Consider the following 11,701-nt stretch of genomic DNA (forward strand, 5'->3'; position numbering starts at 1 on the left):
AGTCGAGGGACCTAGAACGGATCCCCGTGTAAGGGGAGGGCCCACTGTATTTCCACTGTATTTAAAGCGACTTATCCCCAACTGGATGTTATTGCACACAGCTGCAGTTGGGCAAATGCAACCCAGATTCCAGTCGCATTTATCCAGTGGCTATTCAAAAATGGCAAGGTCCCATTTTTGAAAAACCACTGGATAAGCACAGCTCGGATTTGGGCTGCATATGGGTTGCACTGGCCTAGCCACGACTGTTTGCAATAACACTTGGTTTTAAAATTAAGCGTGACTGTATCCTGTAGGGGAAAAATCGCTTTAAATGCAATGTGATAATATCCTTAGTCTCAGATTCACATGTAAAGGACTGCAGTCAATAGGCAACAGGTGAGAGGAGAACATGACTTTCAAGTCAATGTCTCCAGGGGAGAGTCATTAAAAGAAGCAAAAATGTCAGGGAAAAAAAGAACATTGATCCATAACCCCCAAACACCCTTAGGCATCTCCAACAATTGGAGAAGCAGATCTTGTGAAACACAGAATGAAATATAGATACAACAGTAATTATATTCTGGTTCTTTTCTCCTTATGATTACTTTCACATCCACAGAGGGTCTAGTTATGAAGAATGAGAGTCAGAAACATTCAGATTTTGTATCAGCTCTCTTCTTTTTCTGAGCACTTGAACATTTATCTAAAATGATATTGCAAGCAGCATATTTATATTTAATATTTATATATCTCCATTCTGTTGTACAGTCCTAGAGGCAATGTACAATAAAATGCATAAAATATGTATTACTGTACATGTGACTCACTGGGTCAAAATTTTCCTTCAAGCTGCAGCCTGTTTCCTTTCCTTTTATATTTATGGAATCTGTTTCAAATGCCAGTTTACTCAAATATAAAAATGAAAAAGCACCATGACATTTTTTTCTACAGAAAAAAAAATTCCTTTGCTTTGAAATATTTTCATATGAGCCAAGGTTTTCCTCTCATTTGCCTCTCATTAGCTTCTCTCTCGAGTGTAATGGTCAGGTGTCATGAGAAGAAATGTTTTCCAGCAACTTTGAAAACTATTGTTATCTGACAGAACCTCAAATATTAGATTGGATCTGTGTAAATAAAGGCTTATAGCATAATCTACTACAGTATGCCCATGTCATACACGGGCACACTATACATGGCTTTCAGTTTACACTGAAAGCTGTGTGACGGAAGAAGCAATGGTGCAAGCGCTGTGCCGCATGCACACTCCCCATTGTTTTCAATGAGGCTCAAACATATTTGCCTTACATGGAGGGGTCCAGAACAGATCTGCCACATAGGAAAGGGTGCACTGTATTCAGAAGGAATTCTCATTGGATTCAATGAAACATACTCCCAAATAAGTGGGTATAGGAGTACAGGCCAAGGCTAAGGGTTCCTCACAGTCTACTTTGTAAGGATTTGAATTAAATCAGAGAAGATCAATTCTAAGACATTGAATGACCTATATAAAGCACCAAATCATAATAATGCTATGCTCTCCAACTGTCCTGATTTGTCAGAGATACTCACAGTTCATTTTCAATCATCCTACTTTTTTAGCTGCATTTAAAATATCCCATTTTCTTTCCTCTTCCCCTTCCTCCCCAATTTACTTCAGTTGATGCAAACTGAATTCAAAATGCAAAAGTAATTAGCACTCAGTTCAGAAGGAAGAAGAGGAGAGGAGCAGATGGAATTTTGCCCTTCCCAGTAGACTCAAGCAAAAAAATTCTGCTGCAGTCTGCCCTAGATTGTTAAAACCTTTTGCTATCTTGACTACACTCTGTTTTGTTTGGCCCAAGTGTCCCAGTCTTCTTCTGGGAAATGCTGAGGGGTATGTAGTGCCCTTAGATATATAATGTTAACATGGCAGCCATCTATACCAGAGATGATTCCAAAGTGGAAGGCATAAAAGGATTTAACCCATGGAAGCTATTATCCAGTGAAAGAAACCTTTCACATACAGTCCTTACAAAGGCTCTCGGAAACAGGCCACTGGCCACACTGCATGGGACATTCTGGGAGCTGCAGATCAAAAGTGTAACTTGTTTCTTCTTCTCACACATGCCATGCCACTAATTCCAGCTGCTTAGCCAAAAACCCCAGTGCATCCTTGTTGATTGCTTCATGTGGTGGTATCTCTTGTCCATATGAGTTCACTCCCATGGCTCCATTTTTGGACAGACTGGCTGGCTGAAACAATGAGTTAGAGCACCTTGTGGCAGAGGAGAAGCAGTGGCAAAAGGAGCTTTCACATTTATGACCTTTCTTAAGCTTTGTAAATTTTGCTAGTTGGCAGGTTGGAGTTGTGCTGTGCTCCTGCTTTCTTTTGTCAGACAAGCCGAGATAAGAGGTAGCAGAAGAAACAATGCAATATGCAAAGCTGGCATGAGCAAGATGCTTCTTGGTCACTGCTCAGACAGCTGCTCAGTTGCTGTTCCCAAGGTTATTGAGTACAAAGGGAGAAGTGACTGAGGTTAGTTGTTTTGAATTTGCAATAGAACAGTAGACTTAGTATCAAGAAATTGGTGTTAGGGGATGCTTTAGTCTGTCACCCAAAAGGAAAGGTAGGCCAAAAAAGTTGGGCACTACTGTAATACAGTGGTACCCCGGGATACGAAAGCACCGCGTTACGAAATTTCCGGGATACGAAAAAATCCCATAGGAAAAAACTGTTCCGGGATACGAAGGTTTTTTCGGGTTACGAAAAAATTTTTGGTGCTTTTTGGCGCTTTTTCGCACGAAATCGCGGCTTTCTAGCGCTAGCGGCTATGGCTTTTTCGGGTTGCGAAATCTTTCGGGTTACGAACTCCGCGGCGGAACGAATTAATTTCGTAACCCGGGGTACCACTGTATAAGGGCAGGAGTGATGCATCAGGAGGAAAGCAGAAAATATCCATGGCTACCAGCCAAACAAGCAATAGTTTAAAAGAATGTAAGATAAACATGCAACCAGGTCTGAAAGACTGCTATCAAATACAGCCAAGAAATATTGCTATTCATCAAAACCTTTCTTTCCCCATGAAATAATTTGAAATTTCTAGGCCAAGCTGTTTCTCTGCTAAAATGTAACATGTGCCAAAAAAAAGGGGGGGGGGATTAGAAGTCTTTTCAAAGAGTGCATTTACTCTTGTTATTTCATAACAATTCCTCAGCAATAGCTTATCAGATCTGTAAAGAAATTCAGGAGTGATGGTGCATGGTGATTAACCCACCAATATCCCATTTCAATCTGTAGCCACTCTGATAGTGGCTTTCATGCAATAGCTTAAATCCAAAGTTGTACTAAGAGACATTTCTTTTCTTGCTGCCTGTAGCCTCTGCCTCCTCCAAAGGAGACTTCTAAGATGCAGAGGGTGGGGTGGAATGTCCCACTCCTGAGTCCACTGATAGAACCAGTTCTGTCAGTGGGTTGCCAGGGCTGTTTTATAAAGCACTTTGGGGCTTCATGCAACCAGTGAGCTATACTTTGCTCAGATTTGTTGTGTGGGGTTTATTTTATTTTTTTCAAAAAATAGAAACCAAAAAGGCATGACTAAAAGAATAGCAGATCATATTGCTTCTCCACACCCCAAAGGCATCAAAGCCGCTGAGTAACTTTAGAAGGTAAAAATAGACACCCCCCCCACACTAAATGAGTCAATTGGACAAACCCCTTTATGTGCAAGTTGCAAGCAACTTTAATGATGACAACTTATGCATTAAATCCAGGACAGCACACCACTGCAATGACACTATAAGAACCGTGCTTGAAATTGCTCTAGCTATTAAAAATTCCTTAAGGTCTTTAAAGCATCTAGATGCCAGAGGCTATTTGTGGATTTTTAGACCTCTCTGCTGCCCACTGAAGCACTTCCTGTTCTCTTTCTGAGGGAGAAAGTAATAACAGTTTCCTTTTGTTGCTCTGAAAAATATGGTTTGGGAAAAAGACACATTTTTAAAACTGTCTCCCTCGGGATGGAGAACATAAGTACGAAGCAGCATTCAGAGAGGCAATAGATAGACACCAACTTTTTCAAATCCATTTTGGATTGCCTTTACTCAGACATAAGGCTCTATTCTTATTCAGGTGTTATCTGAAGACTATAGATGTTTATAGAACAGTCACAACAACCAGAAGTGACAAACAGACCTGGGGTGTGGTGGTGTGTGGAGGAATTCTCTAAAAAATGGGGAGGGATGATGAACACCCCCTGCTGTCATTAGTTTCCGCCTCCCCCCACCCCCCCCCCCGAAGGTCTGGCGATTCCAATTTGTTGTTCTCATTTGCTGAACACTCTTGGGAATCATGTTTTTTCAAAAGAACCTCTTTTAAGCTAGTGTCTGAAAAAAACAGTTTTTTTGCTTTTGCACTCACTTATCATGAAGATTTGATCATATTGTGCAGGAACAGTTTCAAATGGGAACGAGGGCCCATTAATTCACTCAGCGATTTGATTCTTGAAGTGTGAATTAGTCCCATGGTGTGTCAGGACACGGCTGAAAAGAGTTACTCTTCATTAGAGAGATGTGTATCCCAATGTATAGCCCAACATCATCATCAACACATACATGCACACACTTACACATGTATACACATGCACACACAGTGGACCCCAGTTACAGTTCTCTCTGCCTGGTGGTATTTACCTATTCACACACCAAGCATTTTAAACCTATTTGCATTTATGCATATGTTTAACCCATAATTAAACTGCAACCCAAACCTAGGTAATTTACTCAGAGGTAAATTTAATGATCTTCACTGGAGCTTCTCTCAAAGAAGGCACCCCATTGTCAAATTTATGCTTAATTAACTATCCAGAAATAAAAGAGCAGCTATATATTGGTTCCAAAAAAAATTCACCTGTTCGGTCAAACGCATAGCCAATGTGTATAGATTTGAGTTGTTGACTAGGACACTGGAAATCCAGGGTGTCGAATACCCATTTTCCGCCATGGAAACCCACAGGTGGACTTTGGCCAAAGTCACATCAGAGTCAAACCTCAGTAATGGCAAATCCTCTGTGAAACAATTCTTCCATGATAGGTTCACTTGATTTTAAGACACACAACAACATGCCAGACTTCACATAAGAATTCTAATTTAATCCCATATATTATAAATTGCAATATTACAAAAAAAAAAAAAAAAAAAAAACCTCAGGAGAACAAGCATGGAGTTGTGGTTTGAGAACTGTAACTACAACTCAGGAAGACCAGGTTCAATTCCAGCTTGGCCATGAAACCCTGTAGTGACTTGATCAGGTCATACTCTGTCAGCCTCATGGCAAGGGCAAACCCCCTCTGAAAACTTGCCAAAAAAAAAAATCCCACGATGGGTCCACCATAAGTTGGAAACAACTTAATGCACACAACCAACATTTGCCTGATATAAACACGAACCAAGCCAGGCACTTATGGATGCATTCCCATAACTCTTATGGTTCTCTTTGTTTACAGCAGTTTAACCCTTCCGTGTACATGAGTTGCACATATAGTCTATATACAAAATTTTACTTCTGTTACACGGCAAACCCACAAGCCAAGTTATGGATATTAGTCACTTGACCACAAATCACTGGGGTCCTTGCTGTGCCAACAATTTAGGTGAGCAAGAGACCACGTCATAACTGTTGGGTGTGAAGTTACAGAACTTCCTGCACTAATATACACCTGTGCTCATGCACCTCGCGCTCTCACACACGAAAATCACATACATAAAGAGAGAGAGAGAAGAGAATATATATGTAACCCTAATGTTTCTGTAAATACATACAACAGTTGCATTCTTCACTTACATTCCTCCATGCTTACAACCATGACTACTTACAGACTGTTTGCCTTCCCAACAAGTGATATATGTAGTCTGACACCATTTCTGTTTACATTCAGTCACTTTTAGCATCTCACGGGTGGTGGAGAAGCAGTGTCAAGCAGTAAAAGCTCCTCAGAAAAACCCACCTGACCAAGTGCCAGGCTTTCTAGAGAAAAACATAGTTTTGGCAGTAGGGATGAGATATGCTGAGCAACCACCAAAGAGAAGAAATGAGTCAAAAGGAGGAAAGGAGCATGCCTGTCAGATCAATCCACTGCCAGAACAGTGGTACTTACCAAAGAAGGTGTTGACAAAGCCTACCAGCAAGTACAGCGGCTGATCAATGAGCCCTTGCCCTGAGTGCTTGCAGCAAAGCTTAAGGGGTGCCCATGATGCATACCATAAGTCACTCAGTGAAATGTTTCATCATCAAGCAGGTTGATTGGGAGACCAAGCACTTTATTCCGCAGAAAAGGATCAGAACAGGAGATTGTTCAGGAAACCCAGGCTTCCAATGACACCAAAGGCAGATGGCTGTGACAAGGTGGGCCGCGGGACTCAGATTTCTCTTGCCCATATCGATGATGGCTATTGCTACTGCTGCCGGCTGGCTGCGCACCAAACCGTTCACGACAACCGTGCACTGGGCTGATCTAGGCACAGTCATTTCAGTAAACCTCCTTCCTGATCTCTTCAGTGCCTGGCTCAGAATTGCAAGAGCACAGGGGGTGAAAAACTCATAGGTAGAACCAAACACAATGCACAGACATACACAGGCAACACACTTTTTGAAACCTCCTAGTTAGTACTTTTTCTTTCTTTCTTCCCCGTTAGGTTTTTCAAATAGGTAGACAGTAACCTCAGTGAGTTTAAATGTACTAAGGATTTCTTCAGGGATGCTCCCACCATTGGCCAAGAGAGGACAGTTGGTTCCTTCACTTGGTCTGATTAATGGTATCACCTAACCAGTGCACCGAATCATGAAATAGGTCCAGAGAGAAACATACAGAGAGGATGCTGCTGCCTAGTTATCAGAAACAATAATTATAGAAAGACAAGGTAGAGGAGGATGGGGGTAGGAGTTTATTAACCTCGTCCAGTTACGTCAGTGAGCATGTATATAATTAAAAAGTTGGCCTCCACCTCCTCATCACATTTGCAAGTTTTTTAAGCACCTTTTCAGAAATTTAGTAAAACTTTTTTGACTGTAAGGGGAGTAGCAAGAATTCTTTACCAATTAGGCAGCAGCGTGAAATAAAGCTCGTTTTGTTCAGAAGGTTAGATACGAGCTATTAAAAAAGTCTGAAATGCTTAGAGTCCGGCAGTATAAATGTGCAAATCCATGTTTGGAAAAGAGTCGTAGACGTGTGCAAGCATCGTGTTTTTTTCAACTTTGGAAAATAAGTTTATAAAAGTGTAGGTCCTGCTTTGTCTTCTGCCAGGAACATCTGATTATAGTGTGAAACCAGAGTTTAAATGGCCTGTTCAGTTTTAAAAGAGAGAGAGATCATATTATGGTGACTTGCACATGCTGAAGCCAATGTAACTGTTGTTAGTTGGCCCCTTAACTGCACCATGTTTTTGCACATCGCACGAAAGAAAGAGAGGAGAACTGTAGAAGTTCTTAATTGAGGCAGTATACTGAAATCCCCCCCCATTTTAAATGAATAGCTAGAATCAATTTTGTATCATCTCGTTGTTATTTTGAAACTATGACAGTATGTTTCCAGGGTGTGATAAACGTTCATGAAGTCTATTTTATAGCTTCAAGATGTGTAAGACGCTGCAAAAATGTGTTCACAACATCTCGCTTTCTTCATTCTTTTGCCATGTTTGTGGCCTGCGTTTATGCCTTTATGATCCCAGTCTGCGTGGGTTGGGGCTGAGAAAAGGCACCCAACGGTTTGCCTGCACAGTGAGATGTCCCATTAGAATGCACGACTAAAAGTGTGCATTGAAAATGATTAAGGAGTACTGTCGGTTGACTGTCCAATTGCATACAGTGAAAGTATGCAGTACAAGGGGAATGGCCATCTGCCACTAAGTTGTGCCTTCCCACTCTGCATGCAAAGTGCATGTTTTACTTCGTCTACAAACTAGTTTCAAATATTGCAATGAGAGTATGGGCAGTTAGTACATTTAAATAGTTAAATAAGTGGGTAGTGCTGTACCTTGCTGCTGGCCAGAGGTACTTATGTGGCTGTCACGTTCTTGTTCACCTCAGACGCTTGGTCGCAACTGAGATGCTTCCTCTCGCTGGAGCACCTCCCTCGAGACTCGCTCTCCAATCAACCAACCCACTGCCTCCCCTCCACCATCCTGTCAACTGATCAATCTAGTTACACACAATTTACCCATCAATAGAACTTGTGCCCTCAGTGAGTTTTCAATCAAAGTCTGTCATAGTGAGGAACAAACAAAGAACCATGGATTATGAAAGGTCTTTTTGATTTTGTGACTTTTCCTGAGTTCTAGTACTCCCAGACACTGACCAACCATTTGCCTTTTCCCACATGTTTTTGGCCATCTGGTCCTTAAGGATGGAAGAGGATTGTGGGGAGGCCGTCTGACTGACACAAATCAAGCGCCTTTTTCAACTGCATCTTCAACATGTCACCTGCATGTTTGGCCAATATCTGGGGACTGAAGGGAAAGAATGACAACAGAAAGTCAATCTAAATATGTTGACTCCCCTGGAGGGTGAGGCATGTTTTTAATAAGCCAGGTGAGCAATGGTGACTCCCTCTTGTTGTCAAACTGGCTGCCAGTCCATTTCAGGTGCCTTATATACAGTTTGGATCCCGCCCTGATTTGAAGAGCCCACTTGTCACCTTATCGAGTGCGAGCTTTAGAGCCCAATGTTGTCTGGAGGATGTCTTTGTTCCCTCTGTCCCTACCACCTTCTGCAGGCGTCTTTGATGAGGACAAGGGAGAAGATGTCTGCATGGGTCCGCAAGATGAACCCCCCAGTTCTTGCTTTTCCTTCTATTAGCACAGGGGTCCACTTTTTTTGGCCATTACGTTTTTGCTGCTGGCTCTTTGCTGTGCTTGTGCGTAATGCTTTTTGGCTCTGTCACTCTTTTAATGGCCTTGTGTTTTTAACCGGCCTTTTTGTGCTTTTTTTTTTGTTTTGCTTTTGTTTTCCTTTTGTGCTTTTGTGTGGTTTATCTTTGTTTTTTGTTGCTGCCCCTGAGTGCCGCCGGTAGCCGTTTGGCCTCTCGCATGAGGGGTTCAGTGGGCCTTTGCGCCGATGAGGTAGAGGCGGGCAGGGGGGCAAGGCGGTCAGGCTGACCATGGGGGGCAAGCGTGGGCATAGGGCAGGCTAATTGGTCGATAGAAGTCCTTGAAACTGCATGTGGTGTATATGTAAAAAATTTCTTCATGAAATCAGCAATGGTCTTTTCATTTGGGTGTGTCCCCGTACTCCATTCTTGCTTGTAAGAGTTAAAAAAGCTGCTGTCCATTGCTGCAAATGTATAGTTTGTCCGACATTTGTCCCCCGGGTTACGCTTATCTTCTGATTGTTATTTGCTTGTCCCTTTACAAGAGCCATCTGGGTATAGTGGGTGGAGCATTGTATGTTCCCCCCCCCTTTTTGGGGGGGGTCGTTCGGCCCTTCGCCCAATTTCCTCGAAGGGACAGCAAACCCGCCCCTGGCTCAAAGGTTGCCTACCCCTGGTATTAAAGGAGATTTTGGACTATTCTGCCAGGTGATAGCATGGAATCCCTATTACAAGAGCTCATGGTAATATTGTTTAGCAGTTAGACTACAGTGTGGAAGTCAAGCTTAGCAAAACACTTCCTCACATCCGCGAGGGGGAAACCCTTTCTCTGACAACAAAGCGTGCGCAAAAACCTCCATGATAGGGTTGCCAAGGGTACATAAGCACACAATGAGACAGCAAAACAACAACACTTGTTATCAGAGCAGGAACAAGCAGACTCAGGGATCCGGATAAGGAAGGGATGGAAAAGCCTCCAGTGCGGCCAACTTTTCCCACCTGTGTTCTGTTTTTAAGTGGAAATGGCCTTCAGGGAACGCTGGAGAGGGAAAGATGGCTCTATGAGAAAAAAATGGAGACCCCTTTGCACTGATGCTCTGACTTTCTCAGAAAAAAATAGAAGAGACACTGGGGTTCTTTCCTCCCCACCCACCATACAATCAACAGCCAATACCATTTTGCTCCAGGAAAGCTCCGAAGAGAAAAATGGACAAATTGCCAAAGAAATCCTTACTTACCAGAGAACACAACTTCAAACAGAAGACAGGTTGGGGAAATTTTGCCCAAATATCCTGGTTTCCCACGTCTCCTTACACATTACTTGAAGCCACTCATAGAAAATAGCATTTTGCTCAAGAGGAGGGAGGGGAGAGCTGTCTTTCTGAAAAGTAACACGCCTTATGTTCGTCCTTATAATTGAATCCTCATGATGTAGAACACTAAATCATCAGGCACTAGAATGGTCAGCCATTGTTCAGGAGCAACTATGCCTGGAATCTGCTGTGCACCTTAACTTTTACTTTACGCCATGACCTGCAAAAGACCTGTCTCCCAGGTGGCTAGGGATAAGTTTCAACTCAATGCCCCGTGCAATCTGTTCCTCGTTTCAATCCGATGAATAAAACCCATAACAAACAGATTCATCGTACACCGTACAGGGAGGTCCTGGCTACTCCTGGGTGTCACTGAGACTCACTGGGTTCTACCTTGCTTTTTCTTCCTTCTATTCAAGGTTGTGTGTTAGTTGTTATTGCTGTTTGTTTTAAATGGCATTCTATAGCTAGAAGTTAAACCAGGGTTGTGGCAACCTGTTTGAGCCGGGGGCCGGGGTGGTCTGGTCCCTGAGACACGACTGGGGGGCCGAAAGGGGGGGAAAGAGCTTCCCACCCTCCTGGGCGGGGGCCGTTGTGCCGGGTGGAGCTGTCCACCCTCCGGGGGTGTGGGCCGCATGCCAGGGGTGCGAGCGTGTCCACCCTACTGGGGTGCGGTGCCGCATGCCGAGGGGCGGAGCTTCCATCCCTCTGGGGCGCGGGCTTTCTCTGTCTGCCCCAGTTTCCCTTCCCACCTACACGCCTGTACGTGAGAGACGCTATAGAGGGGGGGATTGGGAGAGGGGTGAACGGCAACTCGCCTACTCCTCCTGGCCATTCCGTGGCCCCCAGCTGCCTCTCAGAGAATCAGTAAGGGCCCCGTGTGTGAATTATCAACCGGCTCTCGTCCCCAGCTCCTGTGCCTGCGCAATTGCCAGGGCCTGAGGTTGTCCCTTCCCCGAAAGACACCTCAGGCTGCCAAAGCCCTGCTGGAGGAGAGTGTGGTTGCCGCCCCTCTCCTACCCCCCATGGCCCCCTTCCTTCCTTCGGTCCAGTAGGCTCCAAGGGGCCCTTTTAGGGTCGAGGGGAAGCCAAAACCCTCTCAACTGTTAAAGTCAAACCGTTAGCAAATGAAAAGCAATGAAAATACAAACAGAAATGCCACTTGGAAGTCCACACTGTACTCAACCTACCTCGAAAAGACTGCCATGTCCCACAAAACGTGAACATACATCATCACTACAACTCTAACACACTCGCATTGTAAACAGCAACCGGTGTAGCATTTGAAAGCACTGAAAATACAACAGAAATGCCACTTGGGAAAGTCCCAACACGGTCTCCACCTTCAAAAGACTGCATCTTCCATTTTCCTCCTCCCTCCTCCTCAAACTGCTTCCTTCACATCCCTCCCCTCCAAGCCTCCGAACCGCTCCTTCACTACCTTACCTTCTTCATTCCTAAAACTTCTAACATACCTTCTTACATCCTCCCTCCCGCAAACACTCCAAAAATAACACAGCTAAATGCTCACTTAAATCACTTAACACTTCCTTCCTTACCTCCTTTCA

At 43.7% G+C, this 11,701-nt stretch overlaps 1 pseudogene; it reads right to left on the reverse strand.

Moving 5' to 3' along the window:
- LOC121925956 overlaps positions 1–6,485 on the reverse strand; it is a 189,255-nt pseudogene extending 182,770 nt beyond the window's left edge.
- Positions 6,486–11,701: the final 5,216 nt, after the last annotated feature.

This window comes from Sceloporus undulatus, chromosome 3 (assembly GCF_019175285.1).
Source record: "Sceloporus undulatus isolate JIND9_A2432 ecotype Alabama chromosome 3, SceUnd_v1.1, whole genome shotgun sequence".
Lineage (NCBI taxonomy): Eukaryota > Metazoa > Chordata > Lepidosauria > Squamata > Phrynosomatidae > Sceloporus > Sceloporus undulatus.